Consider the following 24,062-nt stretch of genomic DNA (forward strand, 5'->3'; position numbering starts at 1 on the left):
ATATATATAAAGTTTAATTTACTTAGTCTTTTAAAGCCAACATTATATCCCATCAATCTATCTGGGCAGATGAATCCATAGTAGGTCTTTCATTCCATAATCAGCTTTTATTTGCATTGTAGAATTCATTTTCTTTGTTCTTATTCATAAAACAAAGAAAATATTATTTCATTTGATCCCTAGTTGACATGTTGCATTGCTTTCCTGTCTTTTTTCTTATAAATATATTTCAACCAAAATGTACTCATAATATATGCATAAAATTTTCTAGCCTACGTTTTTCACTCAACATTGTAGGTGAGTATTTTCCATTGACATTAATAATTCTTTAAAAGTACTATTTTTAATGATTATATCGTGTTTAATCGTATGAAAATTCTTGTTCATTTGTTGTAATACTTTAAAAACTTACGGTTTTCCATTGTTACACAGAAATCAATAACGAATATTGTACGTAAGTCTGTAATGGTCTTTGATTCTTTTCTTAAACTGCTGTTGTTAGTAAATACTATAGTGGGTTCTAACTCGTATTGACTATGTGTAATACAGATAGGAAACATTGCTTGTTCCTGTGCGAGCCTCACAATATTCACTATGCTTGAGACCATTGTTGCAGCCTCTGTGTCAATCCATCTTGCTGAGGGCCTTTTTTTTGTTGTTGATCCTCTACTTTACCAATCTAGGTTAACCAAGAAACCATAACGCCTGTCATTGAGTGAGTCAAGCTCACACAGACTCTGCATAGGGTTTTCAAGGTTGTAAATCTTAACAGGAGCAGAAAGCTTCATCTTTCTCCTTCACAGTGGCTGGTGGGTTCACACTGCTGACCTTGTGGTTAGTAGTCCAATGCTTATTCTACAGTGCCACCCGTGATCCTATAACTTAGGTTGTTGTCGTTGTTGTTAAGTGTCGTCGAGTAGGTTCCAACCCATAACCACCCTGTATAGGGTTTCCAAGGAGCAGCTGGTGAGCTTGCACTGCTGACCTTGTGGTTCAAATCGACTCTGCAGTCAAGTGCATTTACCCAGAACCCTAGAAATTAATGGACTGGTTAAAGACAATGCAGGTTTAAAAAACTTAATATGTATTAAGTAGTGCTGTAGGATAAGCACTGTACTGCTAACTACAAGGTCAGCTATTCAAACCTCTCAGTTGCTTTGTGGGAGAAAGACTAATGTATATGTCTAATATGACTAATGTATATGTGTGGTTGTTCCTATGAGATTTACAGCCTTGGAAGCTCTATTTAACTCCATGAGTCTGAATTGACTCAATGGCACCTAACAACAACAACATGAATAGTTAATGATTTCAGAAAGGTTAAACTAATTTATACTCTAGCTAGCAGTATTTAAGAGCTTCCATTTCATTAGTATTATCATTTTATAATGAAGTAAACATGGCATTTCATTTTAATTCATAATTATTTGCTTACTAATGAGAATGAACTTATATGTCTCTTTGCTTTGGTTATCTCCATCTGTGAAAGTCTGTTTCTACCCCTTGTCTGTTTTCTTCCAGTATGTCCTTGTTGCTTTTACCTCTGCATGAGCTCTTTATATAGTAATGATAGTAACTCTTTATGGTCACATTTACGGGGAATTATTTCTGTTTTAATATACATAAGTTTTCAATTTTCATTTGTTCCATTGTTTTCAAGTTTAGAAACTCTGGAATTTTGTTTGTTTGTCTTAATAAAAACTAAAAACCTACATTAAAGATATATATATATAATTTTTTTTTACCAAGAATAGGTAGAGGAAATATTTCTTCATCAGCATGATTTTTCTTCTGTTCTTTCTCCTTGTCCTTTATCAAGAGACTCTTTATGACTCAATGGGAATTCATGGTCAATTTTTTTAGAAAATACATTTCCGTCAATAATAAGATTTCTAATTTTGGTTCATATCAGTTCCTTATAAATCTGTATTAAATGCACTAGCTATGTTATGTAGAGAATGTATTGTTTTCCTGAAAGTAAATCATGGGACAGTGTTTGACAAAAATGCAAACTTTCGAATAGCCACTAAAAACAAATATAGAACACATTTTGTTCTTGACTCAGTTTGCTCATGACTTAGAGGAGTTCTCTTTAGTGAATTCACAGGTGCAGCTTTTTGTTAAACCCTTGTTGTTGTTAAGTGCCGTGGAGTTGGTTCCGACCCATAGCGACCCTATACAGGGCTGTAAATCTTTACGAGAGCAGAAAGCCTCATCTTTCTCTGAGCGGCTGGTAGTTTCGAACTGCTGACCTTGCGGCTCGCAGCCCGATTCGTAACCACTACGCTACCAGAGCTCCTATATCAGCAGATAAATCTCAATGCACATGATCTCATTTGTTTTTTGCTTCCAAGATTTATACTACCCTCTGCATTGCTTCTTAGCAAGTTGGCCTTACATGGGAGGAACCCTGATGGCAACGCGGTTAAACGCTCAGCTGTCAACCAAATGATCAGGAAAAAGATGTGACAGTCTGCTTCCAAAAAGATTCTCATTGTCCTGAAGTCAATTCTTAAGACAGTATTGAACTGCTGTATGACATCATAGGATAAGCACTCCACATCAAGGTCGGGTTAAACCTCAACGTCAGAGGTTCCAACTCACCATTCGCTCCTCGGAAATCCTATACAGGGTGACTATGGTTCAGAACTGAATGGACGCGACTTAACAACAACAATTATAGTAACTGACGGAGTCCTGGTGTGGCGCTGTACGATAAGCACTGGCCTGCTAATCACAATTTTGCCTGCTGGCTCAAACCCACCAGCAGCAACTCAGAAACGCTATAGAGGGTGGTTAGGAATCGGAACCAACTCGACGGCACGTAACATAGGAGTCCTGGTGTGGCGCTGTGGGATAAAGCACTCGACCCCAGGTTCGGTTTGAACTACTAAGTCGTCAGTTTAAAGTCACCAACCACTCCTTGAAAACTGTATACGGGTTGCCTTGCGTCAGAACCAATTCCGCAGCACTTAATAACAACCAAGGGTTCCCAAAGGAGCTCCGGCCATAGCAGGTTACATGTTGGGCTGCTAACCGCAAGATGCTGGTCATATCCACCTTCTGCTTTGAGGGAGAAACATGAGGCTTTCTGCTCCAGAAAAGATTTATAAGTCAGAACGAAAAGGAGACACACAGCCACCACCACCACCTCATAAAGTTCCTAAGGCTGTGAATCTTTGCTGAAAAAGACCACCTCTTTTTTCTCCTGTGGAGTTTCTGGTAAAGTTCGAACCAACAAACTTTTGAGTAGCAGCTCATCACATAATGCCATTAGGACTCCTAGTTGATTACACCTTGTAGTAACTCTATAGGTCAGGAAGAACTTCCCGTGCCTGTTCTTATAAGATCACCATGAGATGGAATCCACCCCACAGCAATGGGTTTGGTATTTCTGGTGCTTTAAGTGGGCAGGAATTGAGATGTGTACACAATTATATCTCCCAGAAGGTTTGATGTAAAAAGGATTGTTTTAGTATTGTTTCTCAAATTATTTTAAATGTCAGCTTAAAAGGCTTTTAAGGTTTTTTTTATTTTGAACGGAAGTATTAACTGGAACTGCCAGGGGCAGTTAGTTTGAGAAAAGCAATACTGTGCATCTTAAATTGGGTAGAAATTTTTATGACTTAAATTCTTCATTTATTATACCCAGATGGTTAGATCAGGCTGCTGTCTCTGATGCCCTGTAGAAAGAAGCCTTTAAGCGATCCTTACCTAAGACAGAAGCCTCAATGAGAGCTTTGAAATGGTGCTAGAATGGCTTTTTCTTTAATATCTTAGCGTGAGCATCTTCAATGTAAATAGAATTCACTGAATCCCTTCCGGTTTAATGTTCTTCCTGAAAATTGCTATCACCTGAATGATGGTTGATCTAAAATATTAACCATTAACGTAATTAAATACTTGACAAAGTAAAGCAATCGTGTGTTCCTTCAACAAACTACTTGTTCATTGCCTATTAAGTACAAAGTATCTGAACAGAATTAGGAAAAGAAGTTACTTTAAAAAGGTAAATATGAAAATCAAGGAACAGTTTTAGACAGTTTATAAAAAATATCTAATTAATGAAGGAGCCCTGGTGGCTACATACTGAAAAGATCCATTCTTCTAGCCCGTCCAGTTTCTCTGTAGGAGAAAGACCGGGCAATTCGCTGCTCTAAAGAGTAACCCACTGCCTCATAGTAACCCTGCAAAAGCGTAGAACTGCCCTATAGGGTTAACAAGGCTGTAATCTTTACAGAAGCAGATTGCCACGTCTTCCTCTTGCAGAATTGCTGAATGGTTCAAATAGACACCTTTTTGGTTAGCAGCTGAGTGTTTAACTGCTGCATCCTCAGAGCCTCTTCATAACAGTTACAGCCTAGGAAAGACTATGGGGCAGTTGTACTCTCATATTAGATCATATAACAACAACAATAATCTTATTAATGGAAAATTCTTTTTTTTTTTAAATTTTAAAAAACAGTCTTCATTTAAAGTTGTCCTACATGGCATGCAGAATCCTCATCCCCAGGCTATGAGTATATGTAAAGAATAAACTACTGCCCGTTTCTTCTGTCTGGTGTTAGATGTCACATGTTGGGCCATCTTGTTTTATTGAGGGTCGGCATATTCTCCTTCACCAGTGGGGTAAATATCAGGTATCAGCACACATATGATGTCTCATTAATTTACACAACTTTTTGTGATAGGTTAGTAAGACGTTATTACCTTCATTTTACAAATCAAGTAGTTACATGGCTAGAGAGAGATGAAACCAGGAATCCAAAGCAATTGTTTTGAGTCATAGGCTGACCTTATTCCCTTTATTACTATAGTGCTAAAAGAGAGAAAAATAATATATATCTACATCTTCTGGTTTGGCATTTGAAAGTTAGGGCAATATTTTGGAGGTAGTTACTGTCAAAGAGTTTCTTTTTCAAAATACATTTATATAAGGATGGAGAAGCTCAATATCATCATCAGCCAAACAAGGCCAGGGAAGACTGTGGAACAGAACACTCATTGCTCATATGTAAGTTCAAGCTGAAGCTGAAGAAAATGAAAACAAGTCCATGAGAGCCAAAGTATGACTCTGAATATATCCCACCAGAATTTAGAAACCAGTCCAAGAACAGACTTGATGTTCTTTACATTAATTACCAAAAACCAGAACAGCTGTGGGATGAGATCAACAGTGTCATAAATGAAGAAAGCAAAAGACCATTTAAAAGATAGAAAAGGCCACAATGGATGTCAGAAGAGACTGAAATTTGCTCTTAAGCATAGAGAAGGTAAAGCAACAGGGAAAAATGATGAAGTAAAAGAGTTGAACAGAACATTTCAAAGGGCAGCTTGAGACATAAACTAAAGCATTATAATGAAATGTGCAAAGACCTGGAGTTAAAACAATCTAAAGGGAAAAATATGCTCAGCATTTCTCAACCTGAAAGAAACGAAGAAAAAAACTGAAGCTTCAACTTACAATATTGAGGGATTCTATGGGCAAAAATATATGGAAAAATAAATGGTCAGTGTTCAACCATTTCAAGAGGTAGCATATGGTCAAAAGTTAGTGGTACTTACGGAAGAAGTCCAAGGTGCACTGGAGACATTGGCAAAAAATAGGCTCCAGGAATTGATGAAATACAAATTGAAACATTTCAACAAATTGATGCATTAGTAGAGACAATGTATCATCTATGTGAAGAAATTTGGAGGACAGCTACCTGGCCAACAGATTGGAAGCGATCCATATTTGTGCCCATTACAAGAAGAGGTGATCCATTGGAACGTTGAAATCATCGGACAATATCATTAATATTACATGCTTGTAAAATTTTGCTAATGATAATTCCAAAACAGTTGCAACTGTAAATTGACAGGAAACTGTGAGAGGTTCAATCCAGATTCAGACAAGGATGTGAAATGAGAAATATCATTGCTGACAACAGATGGATCTCGGCTGAAAGCAGAGAATACCAGAAACATGTTTCACTGAGCTCTATTGTCTCTGCAAAGGTTTTTGGCTGTGTGGATCATGACAAGCTATGGATAACATTGCCAAGAGTGGGTATTCCAGAACACCTCATTGTGCTCATGAGGAATCTGTACATAGACCAAGAGGCATTCATTAGAATAGAACAAGGGGTCACTGAATGGTTTAAAATCAGGAAAGGTGTGCACAATGGCTGTGTTCTTGCACAATACTTATTTACTCGATGTTGTTGTTGTTAAGTGCCGTCAGACTGGTTCCAACTCATAGTGACCCAAGATAGGGTTTCTGAGGAGCGGCTGGTAAGTTTGAATGCCAACCTGTAGTCCAAACAAATTTTAAAGTTGAGTGCTTATCCCTCATTGCCACACCAGGACTCCTTCACTCTATATGCTGTACAAAGAATCCAAGAAACTGGATTATATGAGAAAGAACATGGCATTGGGATTGGAGGAAGACTCATTAACAACCTGTGATACGCAGATGATACAACCTTGCTTGCTGAAAGTGAAGAGGACATAAAAATCTTACTGATGAAAATTAAAAACCACAGTCATCAATATGGGTTGCACCTCAATGTAAAGAAAACAAAATCCTTACAGCATGACCAATAAGTAACATAACATCATGATACATGGAGAAAACTTAGGAGCTGTCAAAGATTTTGTTTTGTTTGGATTCGCTTTCAACACACCTGGAAGCAGTAGTCAAGGAACCAAGCATGTATTACACTGGGCAAAGTTACTGCACAAAACCTCTTTAAAGTGTTCATGAGCAAAGATATTAGTTTGAGGACTAAGATGTGTGTGACCCAAGCCATGGTATTTTCAATTGCTTCATATACATGTGAAAGTTGGAAAATAAATAAGGAAAACCATAGAAGAATTGATGCATTTGAGATATGGTGTTAGAGGAGAATATTAAAAGTAATATGACTGCCAGAAGAAAAACAAATCCATCTTGGAAGAAGTACACCAGAATGCTCTTTAGAAACCATGATGGCGAGACTTCATCTCTTATACTTCGTATATATTTTCAGGAGGGACCAGTCCCTGGAGAAAGACATTATGCTTTGGAAAGTACAGGGTACAAAAAAGAGGAAGACCCCCAGTGAGATGGATTTGCACATTTGCAGCAGCAATGGGCTCAAGTGTAACAACAATTGCGACGAAACAGACATAGGTCTGTTCTGTTGTGTATAGTTGCGCTATGCATAGTTTTAACCAACTCTACGGCACCTAACAACAACATTGGCAATGTATTGAATGATGCAGAAAACAACAAAAGAAGAGGGACGGTATATACAGAGTAACTGTATCAAATAATTGGTCATTGTTCAACCATTTCAAAAAAACAGCATATGATTAAGAACAGATGGTATTGAAAGAAGAAATTCAAGTTGCACTGAAGTCGTTGGCCAAAACCAGGCTCCAGGGATTAACAGAATACAAATTTAAGTGTTTCAACCAACTGATGTCATCCTGGAGGAACTAGTCTATGTCAAGAAATTTGGAAGACAGCTATCTGGTCAACCAATTGGAAGAAGTTCCTATTTCTGCCTATTCCAAAGAAAGATGACCCAATGGAAATGGGCATCACCTAATAATATCATGAATATCACAAATAAAATTTTGTTGATGATAACTCAGAAACAGCTGCAACAGTACATTGACAGGGAACTGTCAGAAATTTAAGACAGATTCAAATGTAGACATGGAACTAGGGATATCATTGCTGACATCAGATGGATATTGACTGAAAGCAGAGAACACCGGAAAGATGTGTATTTGTGCTTTATTTACTATAAAAAGGCATTTGAGTGTATGGATCATGATGAATTATGGACAAAATTGTGAAGAATGAGTATCCCAGAACACATTGTTATGCACATGAGAAACCTGTACGTAGGCCAAGAGGTAGTTGTTAGAACAGAACAAGGGATACAGAATCATTTAAAATAAGGAAAGGTATGCACTTGGGTTGTATCCTTTCACCATATTTATTCAATCTGTAGGCTGACCATATAATCTGAGAATCTGGAATATATGAAGAAGACCATGACATCAGAATTGGAGGAAGATTCATTAACAACCTGCACTATGCAGATGACACAACCTTGCTTGCTTGAAGTGAAGAGGACTTGATACTTACTGATGAACATCAAAGACTACATTTGCATTGTGGATTGCACCTCAATGTAAAGAAAACAAAAATCCTCACCAGTTGATCAATAAATAACATTATGGTAAACAGACAAAAGACAGCAGTTGTCAAAAAGTTCATTTTGCTTGGACCCTCAGTCAACACTCATAAAAGTAAGTGTCAAGAAATCAGATTACATTTTGCAGCGGCAAATGTGCTCCAAGAGCCCTCTTTAAAGTGTTTAAGCACACGGATATTATTTTGAGGACTAAGGTGCACCTGACCGAAGCCATGGTATTTTGAATTGCCTCATATTCATGTGAATCATGGACAATGAATAATAAGAAGACTGTAAAAGAATCCATGCATTTAAATTATAGTATTGGAGAAGAATGTTGAAAGTACACGGGAGTGCCAGAAGAACAAACATATCTATCTTGGAAGAAGTACAGCCAGAATGTTCTTTAGAAACAGGAATGGCTAGATTATCTCTGGTCCTTTGGACATATTATCAGGAGGGACTAATCCCTAGAAAAGGACATCGTGCTTGTTAAAGTGAGGGTCCATGAAGAAGAGAAAGACCCTCAAGGTGATGGATTGACACAGTGACAGAGCATCAATTTTGAGGGTGGCACAGGACTGGGCAGTGTTTTGAGCTGTTGTTCAGGGTCACTGTGAGTCTGAATCAACTCGACTGCATCTAACAACATCAGAAACAAAACCAGGTGTTTATCTTGTAGTAAAAATGGAAGAGCTGCTATAGTTTAAGTATCTAGTATGACTGCAAAGAAATGCCATGATCTCTCAACTTGAAACATAGGACAATTATAACTGTAAGTTTTTCTTTCAAGAAGAGCAAAATTCCACAGTATATTTTATCTGAGCATCACGTCAGGAGTTCCTTTGCTTTCATTTCCCTTCTATCTCATTTGACACTAGATTTATGTGGAAATATAAAGATGAACAGGCAAATCATTGTAGCTTCAAGTACCTAATTGTGCTGTAGCTTAGAAGGCATGGGTTTCCTTTCTGAGTGCAAAGGGGATAGACAATGACAGGCTGGGCTGTATGAAATGAAGCTAAAACCACCACTGTTGTATGTTGCAAGAATGAGCAACAGCTTTTGGTTGTTTGATTCAGTGTGGATTTCAGCTAAACCCAAAGCTTGAGAAAAGTTTTAGTCATGGTACCCCTGCTCAGTAGAAAACAGATGGGAAGAGGATTGTCATCATTTATAGTTGGGCTACAGTGCAGTGTGAATACAGATCTTGAAAATAATTGTTTAAAGGTCATAATAACAAGGAACTAAAACATAATCAATTCAATTTAACCAATATTTATCAAGTGCCTCCTCAGGGTCAAAGTGCTTGGACTTAAGGTTCTGGTGAGGAATCAGTGAAATACAGTCCCTGCAGCTATAGAATTACTGGCTAAAGGCAGTTACTGACATTAAACATGTGATTAATTATGAGACCGAGGAGTGTCATGAATAGTAAAGTACAGAAGACTATGGGAGTAAAGAGTTAGCGGTTTTAACCTAGCCGCGGTTTTAATCTAGCCTCGGGTTGAGAGCATTCTGGCTATATTTGCTATTAACCCTTGTTGTCGTTGTGAAGTGCCATTGAGTCAGTTCCGACCCATAGCAACCCTGTCTGGGGTTTTCCAGGAGCAGCTGGTGAGTTTAAACTGCCGACCTTGCAGTTCAAACTGCTTTGTAGTCTGGCGCATTAACCCACAGTGCCACACCAGGACTCTCTTTGTTGTTGTTGTTAAGTACTGTGGAGTCAGTCCTGACTCATAGTGACCCTGTACAGGGTTCCCAAAGCTGTAAATTGTTATGGGAGCAGAAAGCCTCTCATCTTTTTCCCACGGAACAGCTTGTAGTTTCGAACTGCCGACCTTCAGGTTAGCAGCCCGATTCATAACCAATGATATGGATTGACACATAGTCACAGCAGTAAACTCAACATAACAGTAATCACAAAGATGGCATGATACTGGACAACATTTCATAACATTATACATAAGCTTGTCATGACTCAGTGCCTATTTGATGGCAATGAACAACTAACACTGAAAGAGGACTTCATCGAATCTTCTAGAAAAGTTTATTTTAAAAAAAGGAGAAAGATTTACAAAACCAAACCAGGTATCACCTTCTCTGGAAAAGTGGCCTTATCCATTCATCTGTAGTCCATGAAGGTTTGGGTGAGTGCTTTTTCTCTGGCCCCCCATAACTACTGTACAGGCCTAGCACTTTTCAAATTAGACATGTATCTTTAAACTTTAGCTAGTATTAAATTTTAGAAATCAATAGCTAATGCACTAAAGGTTTCTGAGTTTAAACATTTCAATGTAATTCAGTGTCAGATCATGTTTTCCCCTATTAAGAAAAAAAATACCCAAAACATAGTTGCTATGTTTCAAAAATCTTATTTATTTCTAAGTTCTTAGAGGAAAATTGGAGTTCTGGTGTGGCACTACAGAATAAGCACTAGACTGTTAACCACAAGGTCGTCCATTCACATCCACTAGTCCCTCCTCAAGAACTCTACACAGGGTCACTATGAGCCAGAATTGACTTGATGACACTTAACAACAACAACAATAGGAAGGATATGTGACACCTTTCCAAATATATGGAGAAGCTCGACAGGAAAGGAATATAGGGTTGACAGGGCTGGGGCCAAGAACTTACCCTGCCTGATTGGAACCATTGGCATAGAGAACAAGGAGGTGGTATGCATGGCAAGCAGATTAGTTACAAATAGGGGACTGAGCATATAAATACATATATTGAGGGTAATGGAAACCAGGTTTTATTTTGTTGGAGAATGGAGTTACAGATATGGAAAGAAGGAAAGTTAAGAAAACCCTGGGTGTTGAATTGGAATAGAGGTGTTATTATGAATTCACAACTTTTGAGAGGTCTTTAGAAGCTAGATATTGAAATAAATATAGATAGATGCACATATAGATGTGTGTATATGTGTGTTAATAAGTGTAACCACTGGGAAGGAGTAGAAACAATGACAGCCCTGTAGTAATGAGCACAGCTTGTACCCATATCTTGATTCATAAACATCATAAACACCATTCTTCATTAGAAGGAACAAGAGTTTTCTGGAGAAATGGTTGTTGTTGTTGTTGTTAAGTGCCATCCAGTTGGTTCTGACTCATCGTGACTCTGTATAGGGTTTCCAAGCAGTGGCTGGTGAGTTTGAACTGCCAACCTCGCAGTTCAAACAGACCTTGCGCAGGTCCAGTGCTTTTCCTATAGCGCCTCACCAGAACTCCAACTTCAGGGTTGAGGTAGAAAAAGTACAAAATGATAATCAGTGATGGAGACATATGGAAAGACAAGATATAATTTGAAGGAACAATCTGAGAACAATTTGAGCATAAAAAGAATTAGCCCATGAAATAGGAATGGACGAGTCCATACTAATATATATAAATGAATGAATAAACATACAAATGAATACAAAGAAATATTTCTACCTTTAAATTGCACATCATCTAATTCAAGAATGACAGAATTAGAAAAATCAGCTTATGGAAAACTTCGTAGTAATAATAACCAAATTCAGGTAAAAATTATCAACGGATAGTAAACTAGTGGGTAAAATTTGACGAAGAATAGGATATTCACATAATCTTAGTATATTCCCACAATATATATATTAATCAGTATAAAATATGCATTAGTTGAATTGAGTGTGGAAAAATCTGGCAGAAACCATCCTAAGTGAAAAAAAATTGGGCAAATCAATATCATGTGCCTTCTGTTATTATGCACTGAGAAGAACATAGCCATCACTTCTGTGGTATTCCAGCTAGAAATTAATATGCCGAATCTAATAATGAAGAAACTCCAGGCAAACCCAGATGGAGAGACATTCTACAAAGTAACTGCAGTGCACGCTTCAAAAAGAACAAGATTAAAAAAAGACAAGGAAAATCTAAGGATTCTTAGAGATGGAAAGGACCTAAAGAGATGAAGCTGTAATTTGCAATCATAATCCTGAGTTTGATCCTGTGCTGCCAAAGGATATTGGGGGGATACTGGCAAAATTTGTTGAGGCGCTATGGATTACTCTGGTAGCGTAGTGGTTACGAATCGGGCTGCGAACCTTAAGGTCAGCGGTTCGAAACTACCAGCCGCTCCGCGGGAGAAAGATGAGGCTTTCTACTCCCGTAAAGATTTACACCCTCGGAAACTCTATACAGGGTCGCTATGGGTCGGAACCGACTCGATGGCACATAACAACAACATGGATTACTATTACATCAATGTTAATTTCTTGACTCTGATTGTTTTGCTATAAGTGTGAAGGAATTGTCTTTGTTTTTAAGAAATAACAACTGAAGAATTAGGGGAATGCAGACACAGTCCTGTAATTTACTACCAAAGGATTCAGAAAAATATAAAGAGACATAAAGAGAAACAGAATGTGAAGGCAAATATAGTGATATGGTAAAAAAAAAAAAATCATATCTAGTGAATTTGGTGAAAGGTATACTGGATTTATTTATACTGTTCTTGCAACTCGTGTAAGTTTAAAATCATTTCAAAAATGAAAAGTTTCTAAAAATACGGTTATTTTTAAAATGTCTTTACTGGCTTATTTGTTGATACATTTTTTAAAGGGATTTCAATACTTTTGTTTTCTAGAGGTTTGGATAAAGCACTGGACTGCAAGGTCACTTTGAACCACCAGCCAACTGCTCCTTGGAAACCCTATACAGGGTCACTATGAGTTAGACTCAACTCGATGGCACTTAACAACAACAACAGCATGTAATTGAACTTTTAAACTATTGTGATTTACCAAAAGGAGTCGTGGTGTGGAGTTGCAGGGTTGGTTTGAACAGCAAGGTCGGCGGTTCAAGCTCACCAGCCGCTTCTCGGAAACGCTCTACGGTTGCTATGAATCAGACCCAATTTGACAGAAGTTAACAACAATAACAAATCAAAAGCATGAAGTTACTTATCATTGCTAATAATTTTTTAAAACAATTACTGAACTTTTAGCAACATTTATTTCACATTCCCACCAAGTTGATAGAAGAATCCAAACCATAATTGTTTGGGTGTTATAGAAAGAATGAATTCTGAATATAAGTACTTTTCTAGAAAGAGTACAAGTTGTCAATCAGCTGGTAAGCACCAATAAATATGATAGCATATAAGTAGAAGTAGAGAGACAGGCAAAAAACAAAAGAAAGAGAAAATGTGGTATTTTTCACATGGAACTTTCAACTTAATCCTGAACCAGACCTAGTACCTTGGCTACAATCACTTGAGGACTTTTAGATTCATACAAGATTCAGCTGTGCAAACTGAAGCCTCACATGGGAAGAAATGTGGGGCAAGAGTGTATAGAGTTAGATGGGGCTAATGTATTCAAGACATTTTTATAGGCGCAAACCAGGCTTAGGCATTCTTCCCAGCAGTTGAGATACAACAGCAAACAAGAGAGAGACAGTCTCTCCTGGAACTTAGATTGATGACCAACTATCCGACAGCCATTCCCCAAATTTGTTTGTTAAGTGCTGTTGAGTCAGTCCCGACCCATAACAACCCTGTATAGAGTTTCCAAGGTGAGCTTGAACTGGCAACCTTGTGGTTCAGACCGACTTTGCAATCCAGTGCTTTAGCCCACAGCCCTACACCAGGACTCCATTCCCCAAATTACTTAGTGATTCTTTTGGATCAAATTGTGTCCCTCCCAAAATAAGTATTGAAATTCCTGGCCATTTTACCTGAGAATGTAATCCTGCTTGGAAATACCCAAGTAGGGTGGGTTCTAAATCAAATCACTTTTTAGTTATAAAAAAGCATATTAGACACAGGGGCACATGTGGACACAGGCGGAAGAGGGACACATATGATGGAGACATAGACATTTACAAGTCCAGGGACTCCAAGGATTGTTGGCAGAGACTCGAAGCAGGGGCCTCCCCCTACAACTATGCACTGAATTCATAGTTCTAGCCTCTGGAACTCTGAGAGAAATAGATTTTGTTCTTGAAAGCTATCCATTTGTAGTATTTGTGTTAGAGCAGAACTAAAAAACAAGACAGTGATGCTTGTGAGAGGCTATCACAAGGAAGTTTGGATGTATAATGAATTTTAGGAAAGGCTTCTCGGGAAAGATGATACACAGCTTTGATGAGAGACAAGAAATAGGAGTGGACCTGATTTAGAGAGAAGGGCCGACCTCGCTATCAGCAGAGGGAAGACCTGCCCTCGTGGAAAGAAAATCAATACCTTTGAGGAACTGAAAAGTTAGTGCGAGCTAACTTAGGCATATGGTGAGCTAGAGGGACAGTGAAATGGAGGTAGGGCTAGATTCTGGTTCTGTGGACTTTGTAGGATGCTGAAAACATTGGATGGTCACAACAAGACTTTAAGAAAGAGGATGGCATGATGAAATAGTCTTCTTAAGAAGATACTTCTGGCCACTGCAGAGAGAATGGATTGTAGGAGAAGAAGAGTTGAAGCAAGATCAGCAGTTGGAAAATTGTTACAGTCATGTAGACATCAGTTAGTGATGGATCAGACCAAAGTTGTAGTGGTAAGTAAAGAGACTACGGATATGTAAGTTTCTTGTAGGAATGGAATCAGTATAGTGATTAGATGCAGAGGATGATAAAAAGGCAGAAACAAAAATGACTCTAGAATTTTATCTTGAGCATCTGGAAAGGTGGTGGAGTCATTTGTTTATCCGTGGAGGAAGGTAGAGAAATTGGGCTTGATAACAAGATCACATATTAAACCAAGGACACTTCTTTATTTTTTTCCCTTGTGAATTGAGTGAAGGTTTACAGACAAGTTCATCAGTTTACATTCAACAAATCATACACTTAGTTTCATCTCAATGATCACAATCCCCTCCATGAAACAACAGTTATCCTGCTTCCTCCCTATGACTACCCATGTACAAATATCCTCTTTCAAACTCTTATATTTGTGGGCTATATAAATACATATATATCCAAGGATACTTCTTGAAGGAGATAAGAAGTAAGAAAACACTACTTTGATGATAGAAGGAAGTAGTATGCAAATTCATAAAGGTAGAAAGAAGATAATCAGCAAATGTGTTTGCCTGCAGAGGAGTGAATATAGAGAAGACTATGTTGTGGGTTAAGGAGCTCTGGTAGCGTAGTGGTTACGAATCGGTCTGCGAACCTCAAGGTCAGCAGTTCAAAACTACCAGCTGTTCCGCAGGAGAAAGATGAGGCTTTCTATGAGGCTTTTTACTCCTGTAAAGATTTGCAGCCTTGGAAACCCTGTACAGGGTCGCTATGAGTTGGAATTGACTCCATGGCACAAAACAACAAACAATATGTTGCGGGTTAATGCGCCACACTGCAAAGCTGCTTGAACTGCAAGGTCGGTGGTTCAAGCTCACCAGCTGCTCCTCAGAAACCCTATACAGTTACCAGTCAGATTGCTAACCCTAAGGTTACCAGTCAGATTGCTAACCCTAAGGTTAGCAGTTCGAAACTACCAGCCATTCAGAGAAGACTTTCTGCTCCTGTAAAGATTTACAGTCTCAGAAACCCTATGCAGGGTCACTACTGAGTTGGAACTGCTCCTCAGAAACCCTGTACAGGGTTGCTATTAGTCAGAGTTGACTCCACAGCACTTAACAACAACAACAACATACTGAGATGAACGTAGAAGACAACTCTAAAGGTAAGGCAGATAAATTCTAATGCAGACTAATCAGACTGTGGTTCCTAAGGAGAGTTGGTAGTGCAGGTCACTGCTTAATAATTAACCTAACAGTTTTGCTTAGTATGGATTGTGTAGGCCAAGGCAAGAATAAATAAAGTACATCATTTGATAATATTAAGAGATTGTGGTATGGTGCTGTAGGATCAGCACTGAACTGTGAACCAGTCAGCAGTTCAAACCTACCAGATGTTTCTTGGAAACCTATATAGGGTTGCTATCAGAACTTTACAACAACAACAAGAGATTCAAAAGGAACCCTGGTGATGGAGTGGGTAAGTGTTTGACTACTAAACAAAAGGAGATGGTTCAAATCCACCAGTCACTCTGAGGGAGAAAGCTGTGGCAGTCTGCTTCTGTGAAGATTTACAGCCTTAGAAATGCCACAGGGTTTGTTTTGTTCTGCCCGGTAGGGTCGTTATGAGGTAGAATTGACTCAACAGCAATGGGTAAGAGATTAAAAAGTAAATAATTTACAATTCTATTCTTGAATATACAGTACTATGGGAAGAATGAGATTTCCATAACACTTAAATTGTGTTCATAAAGAACCTGTACATAGAACACTAGGCAGTCATTAGTGCAGAACAAGGGGATGCTGCCTGGCTTAAAATCAGGAAAGCTATGTGCTAGAGTTGCATCCTTTCAACATATTTATTCAATCTGTATACTGAGTAAATCAGAATTCTACTTCAGGTTTGGAGGACGCTCACTAACAACCTGTGATATGCAACTGGAACATTCTTGATTGCTGAAAGTGAAGAGGAGTTGAGGCACTTGCTGATGAAGATCAAAAACGACAGTCTTCAGTATGAGTTACAACTTTATGTAAAGAAAACAAAAACCCTCACAACTTGATGAATAAACATCACAATGAATGGAGAAAAGATTGAAGTTGTCAAGGTTTCCATTTTACTTGGATCCACACTAATGTTCATGGAAGCAACAGTCAAGAAATCAAATGATGTATATTATATTAGGCAATCTGCTGTAAAAGACATGGTTAAAGTGTTAAAGAGCAAGATGTCATTTTGAGGACTAAAGTAACCTGAGCCATAGTATGTTCAATCACCTCATATGCTTGTGAAAGAAGGACAATACCTAAGGACAGGATGAACAAAGAATAACTGATGCCTTCGAATTATGGTGTTGGTGAAGACCAGTGAAAGTACAAGGGATTACCAGAAGAACAAATAAATTTGTCTCAGAAGAAGTACAAACCAGACTGCTTGTTAGAAGCCAGGATGGGAAGTCTTCATCTCTCATACTTTAGATATGTTAACAGGAGGGACCAGTCCCTGGAGAAGGGTATCATGCTTGATAGAGAGTCAATGAAAAAGAGGATGATCCCAAGGAGATGTATTGACACAGTGGCAGCAACAGAGGGTTCAAACATAGCAATTGTGAGGATGGCACAGGACTGGGGAGTGTTTCATTCTGCTGTGCATAGAGATGCTATGAGTCAGAGCCTCAAGGGCACTTAACAACATGCACATTTTGGGCTTGTACAAGGAGCACAAAGGATATCAGGAATCTCAAAGGAGCTTGTCTGGCAACACGAACAACAGAATAGTAATAGCAACAAATACAACTACTATGTATTGTGCCCTTAATATATGCTCATTAAATAGTTAACCTGTATGACCTCATTTATCATGTTTGCAATCATGCTATGAGACAGATGTTTTTGTTGTTGTTTTTAAATTTTTCATTTGCTGGTGAGGAAACAGCAGAAGCTTAGAGAGGCCAGTTAACTTCTCCAATATCAAGAAACTGAGAAGTAGCTAAGGCTAGATAAAAGCTTAGCTTTGATTAACTCTAAAATTCTTATCTGTGTGTTTTGTTGACACCACTAATCATTCCAAATCCTACTGGCCTACAGAAACTTCAGGAGACCCACGATTTGTGTATATTCAAAGAACAATCTGAATATAGATCTGGGAGCCTTATCCATATTAAACTTTCCCAGACTCACCTGGGGTCCCATCGCAGTGGGAATAGCTACAAAGGAGAAAAGGTAGATGAGAGGACAGGACATAGTGACAGGAAAAGAACTGAAGCCTCCTCCTTTGATTGTCCCACCATTTCCACAGTCTCTGTATTTAAACTGTATACATTGCTTAGTGTTTTGTGTGTTTTGTTGTTGTTGTTGTTCTAACTCTCTAAGATAGAAAAATTTTTTTGGTCCAGCTGATCTCCACCTGCCAAGAAGTAGTAGTACTGATATTTGAATTCAGATCTGATAAAATGCTACACACTATGCAGACTTTGTGAGGCTGGGGAAGGTCAAACATCCAAAATTTAGTGGTTTCCATGAGGGGCTATAACTGAAAGCCAGACAATACACAACTTCAATGTACTCCACTGGTCACAGCTAGCAAATGACCTCAGCTGCTGCCTCTGGAAGGAGCCCTGGTGGTGTTTCTATGGATATCCAGCTTGTGGTATAGATCACAAGAATGTCAACAATTACTGTTTTGTGGCCTCAGCTATTTTCATTGTTAAAAGCAAAGTATAGGATAATGATTATGGGAGAGAGCATGGGTTTCACCAAGTTGAACTCAGTTTAACGTTGTGTCTTAAGAAATCTTGAGTTTCAAACCAATCCCACTCATTGGGGATTCAAATTCACATGTCTTTGCAACACACAGCTTCCTGTCACAACGGAAAAAGGGCTTTAGAAGACTTACAAGCCTTCATAGACTTCAAATAAGTCTTATGAAACAACATGTTCACGTGTTAAGTGTAAATGAGTCAGAAACATAAGGATTAAATTTCCCTTAAAATACACAGGGGTTTGAAAATGAAGGGAAAAATGCTGAGGGCAAAACGTGTTTTGGATTTTGGCAAACCCAAAACATTTGAAAAAAAATGGTTTGATGTTTGATGAACCCTAAACACAGCGGAGTTTGCTCATCTCTCATTGTAATGAAGACCAATAAGCCATTTTTGTGTGAAAACCCAGAATCCCACTGGAACTGCCTGTGGACTCCTCACTACTGTAGAACTTGACTGATTCTTGTTTCGCTAATCCACACACTTCCTTACTCACATGATGGTTGGTGGTCTCCCCCACACAAATTCTCAGCAAAGACATAATAAGAGAATACTGGAGAAGACGTCTGGGATTACTAAGGCTTCATTAGTCTTATAAAATGCACTTCAGGGCATAACCACTGTACAATAAAACATTAACATAAATCATTAAAATGGAACCATGCCTTGTCAAGATAAATAAGAGATGTGTGTTTTATGTGGCATTGCCCTTATTTTTTAAAATTGGTTTGTTCACTTGCTAATTTGTAAAACTGAACAATCAGATATTCAGTGGTATGAATTAAAGCAGTGAGATTTCTCCATTCATAGATTTCCCATCAATACTCCTCATTTCCATTGAAGTTTCTAAAGTCATAAAGAAGAGTATAGGGCCAGGCTGATGCTTTACAGACCTTGGCAGTCCTGGAAGATTTTTTAAAAAAAGAAAAAGAGGACAATACTCTTCTTCTCACAATGCCTTTCATGTATTCATGTGGGATTAGAATTAAAGTGTCGGTTTTGTTCCTTTAGTCTTTCCTCATTGTGTGCAACTAGTGGCTTCCTACTAGTACTCTTGGAGTCCTGGTGTGGTGCTGTAGGATAAATTCTGGATTGCTAACCTCAAGTTCAGTGGTTCAAGCCTACCAGGCACTCCGCTGAAATCCTGTACAGGTATCTAGGAGTCAGAACTGACTTGATGGCACTTAGCAACAAGAAAATTAGTACAGTCCTGTGAGTTCTTTGAGTTGGCCTTTGCTTTGAATTGACATTACTTTATGTTTGCACTGCTTTCTTTGATAGTTAGATTTATGTGGCCAACTGTTCACTTTTTGAAAGACTCATATGTGTATCAAGAAATGCTTCAAAGACATGTTGTCATCAAAATAGCAACAACTGGTACTCTGGATTCAGTCAATGTTATGTGCCATTCCATGTGCTAATCTTTCACATACTACACTGCAAAACAGTTCTGGGAGGGAAGCATTATTATCTCCAGTCTGCAGATGAGAGAATGGGAGTTTAGGGAATTAAGACACTGCTCCACGGTCATAGGTAAATGGTAGAGTTCAATGAACTTTTATTAAACAATTACTTTGTGCCACACATTGTTCTAAGTGTTGGGGATATAATGATGAATGAGATACAGACCTGTCCTCAGACAGCTTACATTCTAATTGGAAGGAGACCTGTCTCGTCCCACAACATCATTCATGATCACTGTACACATTCTTCTTGAATACGGTGGTGTTGGTGTTGGGCCCTTCAGTTAGTTCTGACTCATAGCAACCCTGCATAGGGTTTCCAAGGTTGTAAACTTTATAAGAGCAGAAAGCCTCACGATTTTCCCAGTGGGATGTTTCAGGTAGATTTGAACTGCTGACCGTGCAGATAGCAGTCCAATGCATAACCATTATGCTACAAGGGCTCCTTACTTTTTAAATATACAGGGACAGAAATAAAAACTTCATATTGGTTTCTCTTGGATTTAGTTCATATGAGAATGTTTGACTCTAGAAGCAAGACTGTCTGTGGCATATTGTTCTTCAAATAGAGAAAAGTTGCCAAAGTTGAAAAGAAAATTTCTTACATAAGAAGTTGTTATTGATGTTGTCTTGTATTGATACAGAATTGTTCACTAGAGTTTTATCCTCCATTTGCAAGTTAGATTATTTTAAATTTAAGATCATTTGTAAATGTACCATGTGCAAGTGTCCTTGGCGCTTGTGCAAGTTACTTAGTATGTCTAGGAGAATATTCTCTCCTGCCTTTAAGTACAGTCTTTGATTTTGCAAAAACTGCATGGAGGCCAGTCCTGACTCTTGGCGTCACAAGAGGGAAAGACAATCAAATTCAAAATCAGTCCCAGGCTGATTCCTATGGAGAGCAGACATGCCTCCATCCTTCATCTTTTTAAACCTATTCTGACACCAACCATCCCTCCCACAGAAGTCTCTGATTCACATATGAGTTTTATACTCTACTGTAATATCCATAGCGATTTATAGACAATACTCACAATTATGGATTTCATTAAAGGAAGTGATCAGAAACAACTCAGGATACAGCAGTTCTCCAGTCAGAAATGCCTCTTCTCTGCTGTACTGCACGCCTGTCTCACTCTTGTCTCTGTCTCTCAGCCATGTGGACCCTCAGCCTTTGTCCTGCTCAGACAAGTGTTACCGAGTTCTTCTAGCCAATCTGTAAATGCCCAAAGGGCACATTCTGCAAGGCAGCCTCCTGCCCATAGGCACTCAGCTTTACTCAGTCCATGGGATTGAAAGCATGCACCTTTACCTCTGTTATCTCATGTTTTGCTCGTGGCTCTTCTTTCTTAATGGAGTTGGGTTTGTCCACTCCTGCTTCTGAGTTGACACTTTTAAAACCCAATGAGATAGCAAAACTAACCAATACCAGCATTAGAGTCCTGTGCATCCTATTTGCATGCACCTACCAGTCATTTAATGGAAGTCACAATGACCATGGCAAGAAGAGACATATTAAGTAAAGTCACTGTACCACAGCTTTATATTACTATAACCAAGTATTTGCCAGCATTGTTTCAACTTTTCTAATTGAAACGTTGGAAATTTTTGATTTGAGAGTAATTTGTTAGTGTGATTTTTTTTTTGTTTGTTTTTTTAATATAAAAACTAGCAACTCAACTTTTTAATCTAAAGCTTTGGATTGGAAATATTAAGCTGTTGGTTTTTACTTTTCTAGGGTATAAGAATTTTGGAATAGAAAAGGATATAGTCCAGTTGTCTTAATTTATAGACTGGGACTGAGGCCTAGAGATCTGAAATAAACACAGTCCTTACTGGGGTAGCCCTGGTCTACATCTCGTATGAAAGACTTAATACTAATCATTCTTACACTAAGTTTCACTTATTACCCACATGTGTGCTTGAGTCACTCTTGTCCTTAAGCTTTTGATAATATTATGTCAAAACACCATTATGAGTAACTGAGCATCTTTTTCAGATTTCTGAAAATTTCCAAAGGCTCACATTCTTATACCCACCTCTGGCTCCATCTTAAAGCTATTCGCATGTTAGTTCTATGTGTTCATTATATTGTTCCTCACATTATGCCCCTGTTCTGTGGTGCGTTGACTCACTATTTCAATTCACTCCCCTTACCTACCTTCCCACCCCACCCACCCCACCCACACACAAATACATAATCCCAAACTAACAAAAACTCATTCATATAAAGATTTTATGTGTTTATCAGACCTCACTGGGATTTTGGTAAGGAGAGGATATAATAATTCAACATCTTAACACTGAATAGTGAACATCTCTAATCTTTAAACAATCCTTGTCCTGTTTGGCAAGTGTGATAGTTCAGGTTTCTGTCAACTTGACCAGGCCAGAATGTCCAGTGGTTTGGCAGATGTAGTTATCCCCATGGTAAGATCTGATACAGTGTAGTTAGCTCTGTGATGATTGACTATAAGCAGCCAATCAATTAAAAGGATGTTTCCTTGTGGCTGTGGCCTTCTTCCAATATAATGGACACTCAAGCAAAGCTTGCTTGCTTTTCTGCTAGAACTGGATCTTGCATATAGTTCATCTTCCAGCCTCCACTTCTTTAGACTTGTGCCAGTCACCTGCTTTATTATTCACCTGCCAGCCTGCTTGCCTGCCTGCTGTACCTGCCTACTGATCTCGGTTCATCTGACCCAGACTTGGGACTCTTCTATCTCTACAATTGTGAGTCATGTCCTTGATAGATACTTCTCTTTATAGATCTGTATGTTTCACTGGCTTTGCTTCTTTAGAGAGCCCAGCCTAAGGCAACAAATAAGGCTTATTTAATTTTTGTATGTAATGTAAGGTAGGAGGCCAACTTCATTCTTTTACATGTTGAAAATTAGTTGACTATAAACATATGGGGCCATCACTAAGCTAAGCAGAGGAATACAGTAATCTCCATCCCTCACTTCCAAATGTGTTGTTGTTGGTAGGTACCATTGAGTTGGTTTTGATTCATAGTAACCCTGTGTACAACAGAATGAAGGACTGCTTGTTCCTGTATCAGTCTCACAATTTTTGTTATGTTTGAACCCATTGTTGTTGTCATTGTGTCAATCCATCTCATTGAGGGTCTTCCTTCTTTGCTGACCTTTCACTTTACCAAACATGATGTCTTTCTCTAGGGACTGGTGCTTCCTGACAACACGTCCAAAGTACAAGAGGTGAAGTCTCACCATAATTGTTTCCAAGGAGCTATGACTGTATGTATTTCTTCCAAAACAGATTTGTTTGTTCTCTGGAAGCCCATGGTACTTTCAACAATCTTTTCCAACATATAATTCAAATAGATTCTTCTCTGGTCTTCCTTATTCTTATCCAGCTTTCATATGCATATGAGGCAACTGAAAATACCATGGAATGGGTCAGGTGCACCTTAGTCCTCAAACTGACAGCTTTGCTCTTTATTACTTTAAAGAGATCTTTTACTGTAGCTTTGCCTAATGCAATACATTATTTGACTTCTTGATCACTGTTTTCATGAGTGTTGATTATGGATCCAAGTAAAATGAGATCCTTAACAACTTCAAAAAATTTCTGTTTATCATGATGTTATTGGTCCAATTGTGAATATTTTTGCTTTCTTTACATTGAGGTGCAATCTCTAGTCTTTGATTTTCATCAGTAAGTACTTCATTTTCTCTTTGTTTCCAGCAAGTAAGGTTGTGTCATCTGCATATTGCAGGTTGTTAGTGAGTCTTCCTTAGTCCAGATGCCACACATTCTTTTTTTTTTTTAAGGTTTTTATTGTGGATTGAGTGAAAGTTTACAGGGCATATCATCAGTTTTACGTTCAGCAAATCATATACCTTGTTTCATTACAATGATTATAATCCCCTCCATGTACCATCAGTTTACAGCATTTCTCTCTATCCACTTTAGCTTTTTTAAAAAAAACAAACAACAAAAAAACCACACTCAGGCATATATAATAATTTACATCTCCAAAGGGCACATCTGCAAGTCTGCCTCCTGGACACCAGCTCTTAGTCCTTCTCTTCTTAGTCCATGAATCTAGAGTCCTCAGCCACTCCCCCTCTCCATGCCCCCATCTCTGCCTCCATCTCTGGTGCTGCTGCTTCTCTGGATGAGGTCCTGCATTCTGCTTGTGAGCCTCTCTCTTGAT

The sequence above is a fragment of the Chrysochloris asiatica genome, unplaced genomic scaffold (assembly GCF_000296735.1).
Source record: "Chrysochloris asiatica unplaced genomic scaffold, ChrAsi1.0 scaffold00194, whole genome shotgun sequence".
NCBI classification, from domain to species: Eukaryota; Metazoa; Chordata; class Mammalia; order Afrosoricida; family Chrysochloridae; genus Chrysochloris; species Chrysochloris asiatica.